Raw genomic sequence first — 15,136 nt, forward strand, 5'->3', positions numbered from 1 at the left:
AATCAGAAGAAAAAGAATAAATGTTACCAATTCATTATAAAAAAATTATTTCATTTAATTTATGGAGGTCATAATGTATTGTATCCATTATTATTAATTGCTCTAAAATCAATTATTTATAAAATATTGGCCAATTTGTTTTTAATTAGTTAGTTTATTTAACTTCAAACTTTATTTTTATTTAAATTAGTTAATTTTGTAATTTGTAAATATATTAATTTTTATTTCAGTTATTAAAATAAAATAGGTTATTTATTTGTAAATAATTTAAATACGATTTTATTGTAATTTGTAAATATTACAGTAGTTATTATATAACTTTTTTATGTTCATATAATTGAAGTTATCTTAAAAACCAATGACATTCATTTTGATACTATTTTTTATTGTGTCAAAATAAAAAATATAACCAGACAGCTGTCAGAAAAAGTATTTTCAAAAAACTGATCAGAATGATTTATTAAATCAAGTAGACCTGATTTAAGTGAGCTTAATTAAGTGAGATTAATTTGTAATATATAATTGTTCTTATAATTTTCTTCGTTTTAGTGATTTTTTTTCAGTAGAATGTTAGTTAATGTTTAGTTAATGGTTAATTAATAAGTGATTTTATTGATATTTAAAGTGAGTGAAATCAAACTTAGTGAACTCAATCAATAAGAAGTTATTCTACATATTCTTGAAGTTTTTGTGAGTTTTTATTTAATTGGTTTTTTCCGTTTAAACGTTTAAATTCTAATATACTCTACTATATTCCCCATGTAATTTATCACCATAATTTTAAATAACTTAAACTTTTTTCCACTCTCTGCACACTCCTATTTAATCTTTGTCAGACTTTGTCTCCCAAATCTTTCCCCAGCGCCAGATCTGATTTTTTCCGAGTCTTTGTGAGCCAGTATGTGTCTCGTCTTATCCGCGCTTTGATGAACATCCGTCGCCTGTAATTCTCCCTGTAGCCGTGACAAGAACTGTTATGCCCTGCAAGCTATCAGAGCAGCTCGGTTCTTAGAGCCAGCCTTATGCGAGGAATTTCTGTCATGATCACGAGTCGTTTTACTCAACATCCCGGACGCTTCCGGCCTCTGTAGAGTTCACTTTCCACCGCCGCACAGTGGGAGATTTGCCCGAAAACGTGGTCAAAAATACAAAAAACCAATGTTATGTCATACAAACTTCATTATAAGGGTTTTCGAGGTCGCTGATTATGAATTTAATGTTAAAATCAATTAGTTAATGGCCGTTCATATAATATAGGCTAAAATAACAAAAAAAATACATATAATTGGTAGTCTATAATATGCAAATTAAATGTTTGTAATTTTATTGAAAATTGCTCATCACGGTAAATATCATTTTGTATGTAACAGATATCTCATTCCCATTTATTGTTACAGTCAGTGGAACAAGTGATTCAATTTGCTGCTCGATATAGTTTTTTTCTCCTCTTACATTGCATTCAGTGTTTTCATGGAGAAACTGCAGTCTGATTGGCCAACAAAACCTGGGAGATGAAGGCCTCGGATTCTTCCATTTAACAATTTCGTCCCGAGATTTCAGTTCGGAAGAAACAAGTTGCAATGGTACAAAAGACGTTAAGAACACATTTGCATCAGAATCAGAATCGTTGTTGAATCTTTGCTTGTACTCACTGTGTCCCGAGCTCCCATCACATTCCCATTTACAAATTAAACTTAATGCACGCACATCGTCGGGATGTAAACTTTGTATCACTTCTTCTTGGACTAGTAAAATACGTTGACAGGTGTCATCTAACAGACTTTGAAACTTCACTTATGCACTTTTCTCAGTAACTGTGATACTCGTACGCGGCGCACAACACCTCGATTTCGCTTCCCTTACTGCTTCATAACTGGGATACAATTTGCAGTTATGTTTTCGCTTTGTTGATCTAATTACACTGTATTGATGCCTACTCAATTTAGCTTCAACCATTGTAGACCCTCATCTGCAGATATTGTCTTCTCGACTTGCATACTATATAACGCTTCCGATATTTATTGTTGGGGTAGTTGTGGTTATGTCTTTTACTATGTTGGCAGCATCTATATTACCAGACGAACGAAGGCTCATCTGAGTGGCATAAGACAGCATCGACAAGTCTACATTTGTACGTAGTTTCTCTGTTCTCCTTCGTTTCGTTCGTTCACTACTTGAACAAAATTCCACAGAAGGGCATCCACGTTTCTTTGCCAACTCTCCAGAACTGGGATTACTTACCGGAATACAAATGTTCTTGCTGAATCATGCTTGATTTGTATTCAGAAAATAGTCAATGTTTCTTGAAGATTCTTTCCATTTAGCGTTTAGCTTAGAAAAAAAACGTGGACAAAGCAGGCCTTGCACTCGCAGGTATTGTTATAATGCAACCCCGTTTCTCGGACAACACTTTCTGTAGTTGTTCCAGACTAGTTCTTATATCTGAAGTTAAGAAGCCCTTCATCATCAAGAATAGCTCCCTCCTAGTATATGCCAGTTCTTCTTCTCCTGATCTTAAAATGAAAATTTTGCATGACTGCAATGCAATGGCACTTATTTAAATCACTGGGTGGGCAAGAAAGTTCAGATCGGGGAAAGAGGGAAATTGGTTTGCAGTAATGGAGACCTTTCTTGGATTATTTTCTGTATGAATAGAGTAACATAGATTAAAAACAATTTGTAATATTAAAAACATAATATTCACAAATTATTAATACCATTTTGTTGAATATAATTACAATAGTGTAATAAAATACACTGATATTTTTATGCCATTGTTATTGTGAAAAACTAAAATACCAAACAAATAGTCAACAAAATTCTACCATAATTAAGATGTCAAAAATTGTTCATTGCATTGTGTTTTTTTTGGTGAATTCGTTTACAAGTTCTTTGTTCAGTGCTCATTAGCGTTCGCAACAGTAGACCCTTAGGAATAATGTCTTATTCGCGGGATTCATTCTTGGTTATGGTCGATCCGGAATTTCTTAAGGGGGGAAATGTAACTGACTTGGCCTAGAAGAGCTAGTTTTCTCGGAGTGCTTCCCATTTTACTGTTGTATTCCATTCATGCTTCGATTCTACCCCAAATCACAGTCACTGGCACTGAAGACCTAGGCTGTTAAACTTCGCTCAAATTTCTCAATTGTTGCCATCTCTTCCATCTCATCATTCCATACAGTCTCGTGAACTAATTAAGGAAGTTTCTTCATCTCATTATATAACAATCATTGAATTGTAAAACAACACAAGACATAAACTTAATATATTCCTTATGGGTTTTTGTGTACCCACCCATCATTATATGGTTATTTTACAGCTGGAAAATCTAAAACAATTGTCCTTCTTAGTGAAAACAACTTTTAAGGACTTTAGATTTGTTTCTTACCAGTAGTAAAAAATTCTGTATCAATAAAAAAATCGCACTATACCAACACTACATGTGGTTTTCATAAAAGATTTCTGAAAGGCTAGACCACCACTAGTAAACTTCTCTAGACTTTAATGTCGAGAATGAACTGACAATTAGTGAAGCTTATGAAGGAATAAGAAAAAAGGCATCTGGTATTAGACGGGCTATGCACATTGTCGACAATGATGGGTCGGCTTAGACCCGCCATAGCCACAGGGAGTCGCCACCAGTGCAGTAATGAAGGAAAAAATATCGTACACAAAGGGTAGCACATATTAGCAGCTAGTTATTGTAAATTCGTATTACTAAAACAATAAACTAAACGCTCTATTTCGAAAGAAAGGGGCATAATGTGGCATACCCAACTAAAAGCCTCGATGTAATATGATAAAACAAAATTTCATTATGTTCACAAAGTAGCTTTAGAAAATAAAACAAAAAAAAACATTACATAACAACATAAGGCAGCTATATAGACGCCATATCTCCAGGAATTGCATCCATTTTTCAGAACTCAAAAATATCAATTTTTATGGCCGCGACATTCACTTTAGTACAGCATGGAATTATCTTCAACATAGTTAGGTCCACCCAACGCACTGGACCCTCACTTGTCAACTGCCGTGAAACCTCAGGGTATGGGAATTTCTCATTGCCATATCCGGTTTCCCATGCAGGGATGATCTAACATTACCACCACATCGCCAGTTTGGTCGCGATTTTAAGTTCGCGATTTACATTTTGACCACGTTTTCGGGCAAATGTCCCACTGTGCGCCGTGCAGTTTCCTCCTACACCCCCCCCCCCCCCTCACCCCCGTTTCCTGGGAACACTACCCAGAGCACTGACCGGCCATTAACCCCAGCCTAAGTCAAGGCTAGCCATCGGTCTTCGAAAGTACCACCTCTGCCCTCTAGTGGCGGATTTGTGAGTTATTTCTCCTGGGTGTTTAAACGCCCGCTAAACGCCTGCCCCCTGGCGACTCATGCCACAAGCAGTGTCCTATTCCAAGCCACCAGAGCACTGCACTAGTCTCCTCCATAAGCCCCATGCTTTCGAAGTCGCCTCGTGCGAGAGATGCACTAGTCAATCTCTTCTAGTTTCGATCACCCCTCAGTAGGTCGCACTGCGATCGGCCAATAACACTAACATCGATATATCGAAATCAGTATTTCTCGACCATTCCCTCGTAAATCTTCGGAACCTTTCGGTCCGGAAGCAGAAGTCCTCTCCCCCCCCCCTCCCCGCAATTCTTTCGAAAGAAAGCGCCTTTTTAATTAAGAGTCGCTCCCGCCACGCAGAGACTTCGCGCCGCGCATTCAGACTGACCACTTCGCATCCTCGGCCAGCCCACAGCAAGACTTCACTTCTGCCGCCATACGAGAATGTAGTCGTCTCGTAAAGGGATGTTTTCCCTAAGTTTTTTTAGACCTTAATTAGTCAGTCTGTGTTTCCTATTAGAGATTTTTATGTTTTGCTAAATTCGAATTTTTTATTCATCGATGAGTGCGCCCGCGTCAATCACGCATGTTCGGGACGGTCTTCGCTCACCTCCCGGGGGGCACATGTCCTGAGTGCTACGAGCTACACCCTGTTTTGTGAGTTTCAACCATCTTTCTCTTCCCCGGCCATCGCCATTTCTGTGGGCATTTTCGCCCTCTTAATGACTGTCTGTGAACCAGGTCTAATCATGTTCGATTTGGCTTGTTCACAGACAGGGTTCAAGAGCCGGAGCTAGCATGGCGACCGCATGCTTTTTTCCCGTCCTCGGACCCAGGACTGCTATGGCGTCCTGGTAGTCCAACTCCAGCGTGAGACTTCATCTCCGGCCACCTAGTTCCAAACATCGTATTTCCAAGTTCTCCCTTAGACCTCCAGCGTGCCAAAATGTGATAATTAGAGAACTTTAACTACTCGACGGGCCAATCATTATAATCCTGGGATTGTAGTCTCTTTTCGTTAATTGTTTATTCTTATTGTTAATTATGGTGGGAGTCCTCTCGTAATATTTTTACAAAGGGTCGACCCAACGAACCAAGATTGACCTAATTTGTGTATTAGCCACCATTCTAATGTCTAACTAATAATGCATTAGTCAAATGTTGTATGTCAAGGAACTAACTTCTTTATCATGTTTATTTTATAATGTTTTGTTGGCTCAGTTTCCAGTAAATATAAAAGTAAAATTAATAGGTGCACAGATATAGACGAAATTGCATTTGTTATTTATATATTTGAAACTAAAAGATCCACCAGTCTCCCAAAGTTTTTCCAAGAAGACATTTACGTTGCACCAGTGTAGGGGAGAGTGTGTAGCAATACATGGGTGTATTTGACCCACAAACTGCAGATCATAAATTTCATTGCTTTGACCACTCGGTTACTGGGTCGACTATATTTATCAGCAGAATATAAGTGTATACAAGGATTATGTAATATCTAACTTTGATAGCTCGGACCTTTGGATTGGAAAACATACGCCTTTTACCGCATGGTCTTCGATAAATTTACCAGACCGAGAATTAATAAAAGGTATAAAAAATACACATTCGGACTTGTATTTTTTTAAATTTGAAGGAATAACAGAAAAAAACCTGCTAGTGGGTGCTGCTAGTGGGTGCCATATTTTATTTTCAGTAATCGATGCAAGGAGTGCTTAGTGTCACGTAGTACATACACAATTTTATAGATCGTATTGCAGTCATATTAGTTTAATTTTTATCTGCTACAGTGCCAATCACCAGGACCGTTATGTCATCCGCCATCTTGTCGACCGTCTTGGCCGCTATCTTGTTATTCTGTTATTATTAAGATATAAATTTGGAAAAAAAATTATACAATTCATCTCAAAAAATTCATTTCTTAAAATAAGGATTGATTCGATCGATATCCGTCTTCGGTTTGATCCTTGATCAATGCAAAAAATAGAATTTCAGATTTATAAAATACTAATTTTATTAAAATTACCTTAAAAAGTGATATAAATAAACCTTCAACATTGTTCAAATAAAAAATTATTACATAATTTCTACAAGTGCAAACAATAGAATTACTAGCATTTATAGATTTTTAAAGTTTTCTTACAAGGCGAAGTGAGTCATTTGCATGCGTTGACATGTGTTTTCAGACCAGTTACACACATGAAAGTCGATTAACAAGGCATGTCTATTCAGTAACAAAGCACTAATTGGTGGTTAGGCACATTAGTCCGTAGCCAGGCTCATATTCGACGGTCAGGCACGACCATAGACGCAGTCGGTGGCAAGGCACATATATTCAGTGGTCAGGCACGTATTTAGCGTACAGCCACATCCAGTTTGTTGGCTAAATGAATTTGTGGTTAGGCACTTTTAGTTTGTGGGTAGTTCCAGTTGTTGGTAAAGCACATTCATATGGTGGCCAGGGACATCCAGTAGTTGTTGGTTAGACACTTCCAGCTTGTGGGTAGTTCCAGTTGGTGGAAAAGCACATTCATACGGTGGCCAGGGACATCCAGTAGTTAATGGTTAGACAATTCCAGTTTGTGGGTAGTTCCAGTTGGTGGTAAAGCACATTCATATGGTGGCCAGGAACATCCAGTAGTTGTTGGTTAGACACTTCCAGCTTGTGGGTAGTTCCAGTTGGAGGTAAAGCACATTCATATGGTGGCCAGGGACATCCAGTAGTTGTTGGTTAGACACTTCCAGCTTGTGGGTAGTTCCAGTTGGTGGTAAAGCACATTCATATGGTGGCCAGGAACATCCAGTAGTTGTTGGTTAGACACTTCCAGCTTGTAAGTAGTTCCAGTTGGTGGTAAAGCACATTCATATGGTGGCCAGGAACATCCAGTAGTTGTTGGTTAGACAATTCCAGTTTGTGGGTAGATCCAGTTGGTGGAAAAGCACATTCATATGGTGGCCAGGGACATCCAGTAGTTGTTGGTTAGACACTTCCAGCTTGTGGGTAGTTCCAGTTGGTGGTAAAGCACATTCATATGATGGCCAGGAACATCCAGTAGTTGTTGGTTAGACACATCCAGCTTGTGGGTAGTTCCAGTTGGTGGTAAAGCACATTCATATGGTGGCCAGGGACATCCAGTAAGTGTTGGTTAGACACTTCCAGCTTGTGGGTAGTTCCAGTTGATGGTAAAGCACATTGATATGGTGGCCAGGGACATCCAGTAGTTGTTGGTTAGACACTTCCAGTTTGTGGGAAGTCCAGTTGGTGGTAAAGAACATTCATATGTTGGCCAGGGACATCCAGTAGTTGGTTAGGCACTTCCATTTTGTGGGTAGTTCCAGTTGGTGGTAAAGCACATTCATATGGTGGCCAGGGACATCCAGTAGTTGTTGGTTAGACACTTTCAGTTTGTGGGTAGATCCAGTTGGTGGAAAAACACATTCATATGGTGGCCAGGGACATCCAGTAGTTATTGGTTAGACACTTCCAGCTTGTGGGTAGTTCCAGTTGGTGGTAAAGCACATTCATATGGTGGCCAGGGACATCCAGTAGTTGTTGGTTAGACAATTCCAGTTTGTGGGTAGATCCAGTTGGTGGAAAAACACATTCATATGGTGGCCAGGGACATCCAGTAGTTATTGGTTAGACACTTCCAGCTTGTGGGTAGTTCCAGTTGGTGGTAAAGCACATTCATATGGTGGCCAGGGACATCCAGTAGTTGTTGGTTAGACAATTCCAGTTTGTGGGTAGATCCAGTTGGTGGAAAAACACATTCATATGGTGGCCAGGGACATCCAGTAGTTATTGGTTAGACACTTCCAGCTTGTGGGTAGTTCCAGTTGGTGGTAAAGCACATTCATATGGTGGCCAGGGACATCCAGTAGTTGTTGGTTAGACAATTCCAGTTTGTGGGTAGATCGAGTTGGTGGAAAAACACATTCATATGGTGGCCAGGGACATCCAGTAGTTATTGGTTAGACACTTCCAGCTTGTGGGTAGTTCCAGTTGGTGGTAAAGCACATTCATATGGTGGCCAGGGACATCCAGTAGTTGTTGGTTAGACAATTCCAGTTTGTGGGTAGATCCAGTTGGTGGAAAAACACATTCATATGGTGGCCAGGGACATCCAGTAGTTGTTGGTTAGACACTTCCAGTTTGTGGGAAGTCCAGTTGGTGGTAAAGAACATTCATATGTTTGTGCCGGAAATTAGGCATTTCGTCACTTTTTTTAATTTTTTCTATAATTTTAAAATTTTTCGGGGTTTTTTTTTTTTTAATTTATCTGGTTGTTAATGGGGGTGATTTACTTTTTGTTAGGCCGGTGTACGCCACGGATTTAAACTTTGTGCCAGTGGACCGAAGCCCCTTCCCGGGGGGCCAATCTGATATTTTGCTGTCTAATGTGGACATGGTCAGCCCGGTTGAAATTTCTCTCGCCTGCAGTCACGCCCCGAGTTTGTAATTTTAATTCCCTGCATGACCAAAACTGCTTTGAGCAGCTCCTGGGCTGCAAGCTGCTACCTTGTAGAGGCCTGCTGAGAAAAGCATGTCTCGTCACGAAGCAGTCTCCAGTGGAGCTGCGTTCCCACCTTAGTGGCTATTTCTGCCCCCCCCCCCCCCCTTCCTCTTCTCTCCTCCTCACTTTAGTTCTGAGAAATTAAGCTAAGAGCAGTGACCGGACGGGACGATGACCTGATGCAAAAACCTTCTCCCGGGTCCGACAGACACATCCCTGACATCTAGCGGCAAAAAAAATAGCCGAGGGCCTGGTCGCCAGCGTGCAGAGCTTACCCTCATGACACCTGGTGGCAAGTCTGCTCACCACCTCAAGTAGTTCCCCCTTACGCCGCTAGAAGGCAGCGTCGCGGTGCCATAAGGCACTATGCTTCCCTCTCGCGGCCCGGAGAAGTCGATTGTTCTTTGTTTTCGTTTCGGTCCGGTAGAGAGCGCGCATGTCGTGTTGTTGCCACGACCGCCTCGGACTCCTTCGGAAATTTTCGGCTTAGAACCGAACCTACCCCCTCCTTTGACCCGGGGTCTTACCGCCCGATTTAATTAGGGGTTTTGGCCGATTGCGGGGCACTCAGCCCCCTGACCTCGGCTACTGACCTCGTCTCATCTACGTCCTCTGCGCTAAGAGGCTTTTTGCGGGAACGGTGATTTTCGCGTGCACGAGAATGTAGTCAGTTTGCTTAAGGGATGTGATCCCGTTTGTACAGTAGCCAGGCAGAGGTAGTTTTTAGAAAAGTCATGCGTAGTTAAATTTTTATTTCTTCTTATTTAATACTAAAAATTCCGGTTTCATCCGCGCATCCTGATTTCTCGGTCCGCGGCATCCTGATGTCGGCGCGAAACACCTAGTGAGCTCCGAACTCTACACCCTGGTTGGTGAGTAATTTTTTTTCTTTTCCCCCCCCCCATTCCCGTTTGTTGGCCTTTTGCGCCGACGGTATAGGACTGTCTGGATGCAAGTCTTTTTCGTTTTGAATTTGATTTGGGTTTCAGACAGGGTCGAAGTGCTGGAGAGAGAAATCGCTCCCAGCTCGTGGTCCTGCACCTCCACTGCGGGTCACGTTAGAAGAGAGGTTTCCGCGACCCGACGTTATTTTTTGAAGACCCGGGTGGTAATGTGAAATCAACATCCCCCCCCCCCCCACTTTCTAGCTACGAACTACATAAATCGAATGAATAGCCTACCAGCGAACAGTGCTTTCCTCAAGAATATGTAGAATCAATAAAACTAATCAGCGATGTAATTGTTGGGACATTCAAATTTGGTGCAATTTTTACATTTTAATTATGTAATAATTTTTGCTAAGGTGTAACATGTACTGTTTTAATTACTCCTGCCCCCCCCCCCCCTTGTAACTTTGTTATTTACTAAGATTTTTATTGTCAGGTTTGAATAATATGAAAACAGAATTCATTATTTACATTTTTTAAATAAAACAGGGAACCTATAGACCAAGCTACTTGTGTAGTGTTAATTTATTTATGATATACCTTGTTCCCTTAAAAGATCCACCAGCTCCCCAGTTGCTTGTGTCAGGGAGTTCCAAATTATCTTGTTCTCCACCTCGTGCCACCTCTGGTCAATAACTTAATTGTCTCATTTTTCTTACCCAGCAGTTTCCACGGCTCTTTTTTTAATTAATTTAAAATAATTCAACTTTGAGGCACGAGGGGCGTTACAATTGGTAGCAGAGCGTGGTTTGGTCTATAGGCATACCTAAATAAAGTAGGCATACCTAAAATAAAATATAAAAAAAAATTTAAAAATTAAATTAATTAATTTTTGTGATAGCAATTTTGTAATAATAACATTGTGAACTGATCGCTGGTACACCCGGTAGTTATATTGCTTTTCTATTTTAAAGTTATGATTGAGTTTTAAAGTCCCGTGCGGACGTAGTCTGCGCGCAGCGCAAGAAGTCGCGGCGTCCGGTCCGCTAGCAGGCCGGCAGCGAGACGTGTCTTATCTCTCGACTCAGCTGGCGTCCCCCCCCCCCCCCCCATCACCCCGCTTGAGCCAGCGACACGCCCGTTATCTGAGGGCGACGACACGGCCCTGTTCCTCCCGCACACCCCTCTTCCTTGTCCATCGTGGGAGACGACCTTGCGAGCGGCAGGTCAGTCCCCCTGTTGAGTATACAGGTTGGCAAGTCAAACTGACAGGGGAAGCTCGCGCAGTTGTCTGAGTAGTACGGCGACTCTTTACGCAAATAAGTTTGGGCACATACCCCCCCACCTTGAAAGTGTGACTTACTCCCCGCGCATTGGGGCTAGTTGGTAGTTTATATTAATATAGGAAGCCTTAGGAGGTATTTAAAATTAAGATAGTTTTTAAGGGAGGAGTATTTATGGTGTACGTTTGAATCGTACATGTGTGTTAAAATTTTGTTTTAATTAGGAGTAATTTAAGTCCGAGCAGTATGTTTAAGCCGGAGTTATTGCTGTCAGACTAGCTGACCTATGAGTTACAGCTACGCAATTTGCCCTCCAGTGGCAATGTCCAAGTCCTCAGGAAGAGGCTCAGGGCCGCCCTTCATGATGGTGTGCCCACTAGTGTATCGAATTTGGATTTAGATGTAACTGAAGAATTCAACCTTGCTTGCGCCAAGTTTTATGATATATCGGCTTTCGTAAGCTATCTAGATGTGGAGGAAAATTTACCCAATGTCGAGCGACATATAGTCAGGCTAAAACATGTTACCCGACGTTTACAAAACCTGAAACAGCTTTCTGCAGACCTTCTCCATGGAATTTATATAAAAGAGGTGGAACGATGTTTGCAACAGACGGCAGGTTTCCATTCAAAATTGGCGGCGAGAGCCGCCGTTTTGGAAGACACACGACGTAGTCAGCATTATGTGGCTGGGGCACAGGCTTTAGGCATCGATTGTCCCGCCTTCCCGGAAGGGGACACTCCTAGCTTGCCCCTGGGAGTAGAGCAACCCGACACGCGACAATCTGAAGTACGGGCGACGGTAAACAGACAGGAGACGGAAACGAAAAGATTACCAGACGCAGCCCCTGACTCACAGCCACTAACGTCGCTTCCAAACCAACCGATACACGTATCTACCACTCATTCAGAGCCGCTTGTGCAGCCGACGACAGCGGCGACAAACATTACAACGAGTCATGTGACAACCCACCCCGTCACTAGCGTGACATTTTCACAGGGATTACCAACCATGGCACACCACATGACGCAACCATACCCACCAAACATGTTTTTCCCGTATCCGATCGCTCAGGGCTATTTTAATCCTTATGCTCAATTTCAGCCACAGTTTCCTTCATGGCAAACCACCCCACTTCCGAGTGCTGGTATTCTGCAGCCGCCACTCACAACGCCCCAGCTCACTCCACCACAGGGCAGTCCCTCGGGTGCGACTCGGGAACAGACTCAGTCGCGCCCGGTGTCACACCAGCCTTCACCTCAGCCGGCAGGAGCCGCGGCTCAGCCCCACGACTCAGTATTGCGGAGCACGACAGCCCCAGAAACTGGCTACAGTTTCTACGGAAAAATCACCCATCCTGTAGAAAGGTTACTCAAGGATTTGCCAGAGGCGTCGGGTCTGGACGCACACAAACTAATTGATTTCCTTCGAGTCTTATTAAAGCTGCGACAAAAGGGAGGGATTCCCGACAAACAAATTTTTGAAATTGTTTACCCATACACCCAAGCTCCCTTAAGTGAGCGGATCATGGCAGCCATTGAGAATGACCTCACTTTCGATGAGTTTCATGAAGACGTGTTAAATTTTTGTATACCGAGTAGGCTACTCACAAACATTCGGTTGGAGTGGTTTAACCGCCTGCAGCAGCGTAATGAAGCCTTGCCAAATTACGTGGCTGACATACGCAAAGCCAACCAGGTACTCAGGTTAAAGGTTTCCGAGAGAGAGGTCGTGAGTACGATTCTAGACGGTTTGAACCCAGCGGAGCGCTCGCGCTCAGTGTTCCAGGCACGCCCCCAAAATTATGCTGAATTAGACAAACTTTGCGTACACGCCACAAACATAGAATACGCTGATTTTCAGCGAAATAAACAAGCCACATTCGCTAGTCAACAAGGTAGCAGCGCGGGAACGGAGCGCAGTAATTCGCAACATAAGAATGCAGCACAGAAACATCAGGGCAATACATTTTTCTCTTCAAGGCCACAAGGGAGATATCAACAAAATGCACATTGTACTTTCTGTAAAAGAGACGGACATTCCCTGTCCCAGTGTTACCACAAAAACAACAAACAAAATGGCGACACTCCAAAAAACGCATAACGCGGTGGCCTGAACAACCTTATTCAGGGCCACCGAAAAATTCAAGTGTTAAAAATTTTTCTTATAAGTGGGAAGTTCAACTTGCGCCAAGTAATGGCCGTACACAAGAAACACCATTACACAAAAACAATAATCCTAACAACAAGGAGTCCAGGAATAAAAGTAACAAGCGAGGTCACAAACATAAACAAAGAAAGCACAATAGCAGGAGAAATAACAAAAATAAGGGAAATGGTAATTCAACGCACACGTACTCATGTAAAACGTGTGTTGATCCTACAAATAAGGGCAAGAGAAAGTGCCACCAAATTTTTGGCAATATTCCTACAGTAATTCCGTATGCAGTAACAACGATTGGCGAACACACTGTATCGGGACTAATTGATACAGGATCAGCGCGCAGCCTGATTTCTGGGCAGTTATTTAACAAGTTAAAACAGAGCAAATTAATTCTAAGAACTGAGACCACTAAGTTACGATGTTTCACAGCTTCAGAGCAGCCATTAAATATTACGTTAGCAGTTGTGATCAAGGTGAAGATTGATTTATATTCATGGAATTTCCCATTTTTGGTGTCTGATCAACTTGCCACAGAAAAAATCTACGGGTCGGATTTCATAGCCAAGACAGGTCTTCAGGCGAAGAATTTTGTTTTCAAATTCAACATGGGTAATCCTATTCCTTGTGGGACCCCTGAACAAATAGTTTCAGTTCCGGCCGAGCCAACGGCAGCCATCTTGGATCAGGGTAACACCACTTCACACGAGCACCTTAATACACAGCAGCGGGCCGCCATTGATAAATTATGCAGTAGTTTTCCAGATGTCTTGACTAGTAAACTAGGTCGCACAAATTTAGTCGAGTACCGAATTGAGTTAGCGGATAAAATACCAGTGAGATCTCACCCTTATCAATTTTTAGGCCCTAAGATGCAGACGATGCGCAATCATGTTCAGGAGCTTTTGGAAAAAGGGGTAATCGAACCCTCGACCTCCACCTACAGTTCCCCAGCTTTCCTGGTGCCTAAGGGCAAGGATCAACAACGATGTGTAATTGATTACAGAAAAGTTAATGAGAAAATAGTGATACAAAACATACCTTTGCCAGACCTAAACACTGCTTTTCATTGGTTCAGTAAAGCCAAATATTTTAGTGTGTTTGATCTAAATTCTGCCTACCACCAAATTCCCCTTACTGCGGATTCAAAACCCATCACAGCCTTCTGTGTCCCTTGGAACTTGTACCAATACACAATAGTACCTTTCGGACTTGCCACGGGAGCCCAAGTACTAACTCGACTCCTGGATCAGATACTAGAGATCTAAAATTCAAAACAGTGTACAACTACCTAGACGATGTCGTCGTATATTCAGAAACATTTGAAGAACACATCAAACATTTAGAGGAAGTCCTAAGTAGATTTCGTAAAGCGGGGTTAACTGTCAACACAAAAATGGTTAAGTTTGCAGTCCAAGAACTGTCTTTTCTAGGACACCTGGTTTCTAGCAAGGGAGTCACCATTGATCCTTCACGTACTCAAGCTATTCGTGATTTTCCGCCTCCCACAAACCCTAAGGGTATTTCACGTTTTATCGGAATGGCAAATTTTTACTCAAAATATATTCCTAATTTCGCTGAGCACGCAGCACCACTAAATACGTTGCGTAAGAAAAACACACCTTTCACATGGGGTCCGGAACAAGAAAAAGCTTTTAATTTCCTGAAACAGGCGATTTCTTCCCCGCCTGTACTCCGCATGGCAGACTTCACCAAACCTTTCATTTTACAGACTGATGCGTCCAGTGTGGCTATAGGCGCAGTACTGTCACAGGAAGTCGAAGGCTGTAGACAGCCCATTGCGTTTGCGTCGCGGACACTTACCCACGCCGAGAGGAAAGCCTCCTCAATCTACGAATTAGAATGCCTCGCCGTGGTATTTGGCATCGACAAATTCCGTCAATTTATAGAACACAGGGAATTCCTGTTAGAGACAGAT

General features: G+C 42.0%; 1 protein-coding gene and 1 long non-coding RNA gene across 2 annotated transcripts in view; one reads left to right on the forward strand and one right to left on the reverse strand.

Moving 5' to 3' along the window:
• LOC134539700 (myosin light chain kinase, smooth muscle-like) overlaps nucleotides 1-15,136 on the reverse strand; it is a 125,309-nt gene that overhangs the window by 52,244 nt on the left and 57,929 nt on the right. The gene's annotated exons all lie outside the window — the stretch shown is intronic.
• LOC134539330 (uncharacterized) lies at nucleotides 4,716-5,614 on the forward strand. Its single transcript, XR_010076292.1, has 2 exons — nucleotides 4,716-5,010; nucleotides 5,127-5,614. It is a non-coding gene; the product is annotated as an uncharacterized LOC134539330 (long non-coding RNA).

This window comes from Bacillus rossius, chromosome 15 (genome assembly GCF_032445375.1).
Source record: "Bacillus rossius redtenbacheri isolate Brsri chromosome 15, Brsri_v3, whole genome shotgun sequence".
Lineage (NCBI taxonomy): Eukaryota > Metazoa > Arthropoda > Insecta > Phasmatodea > Bacillidae > Bacillus > Bacillus rossius.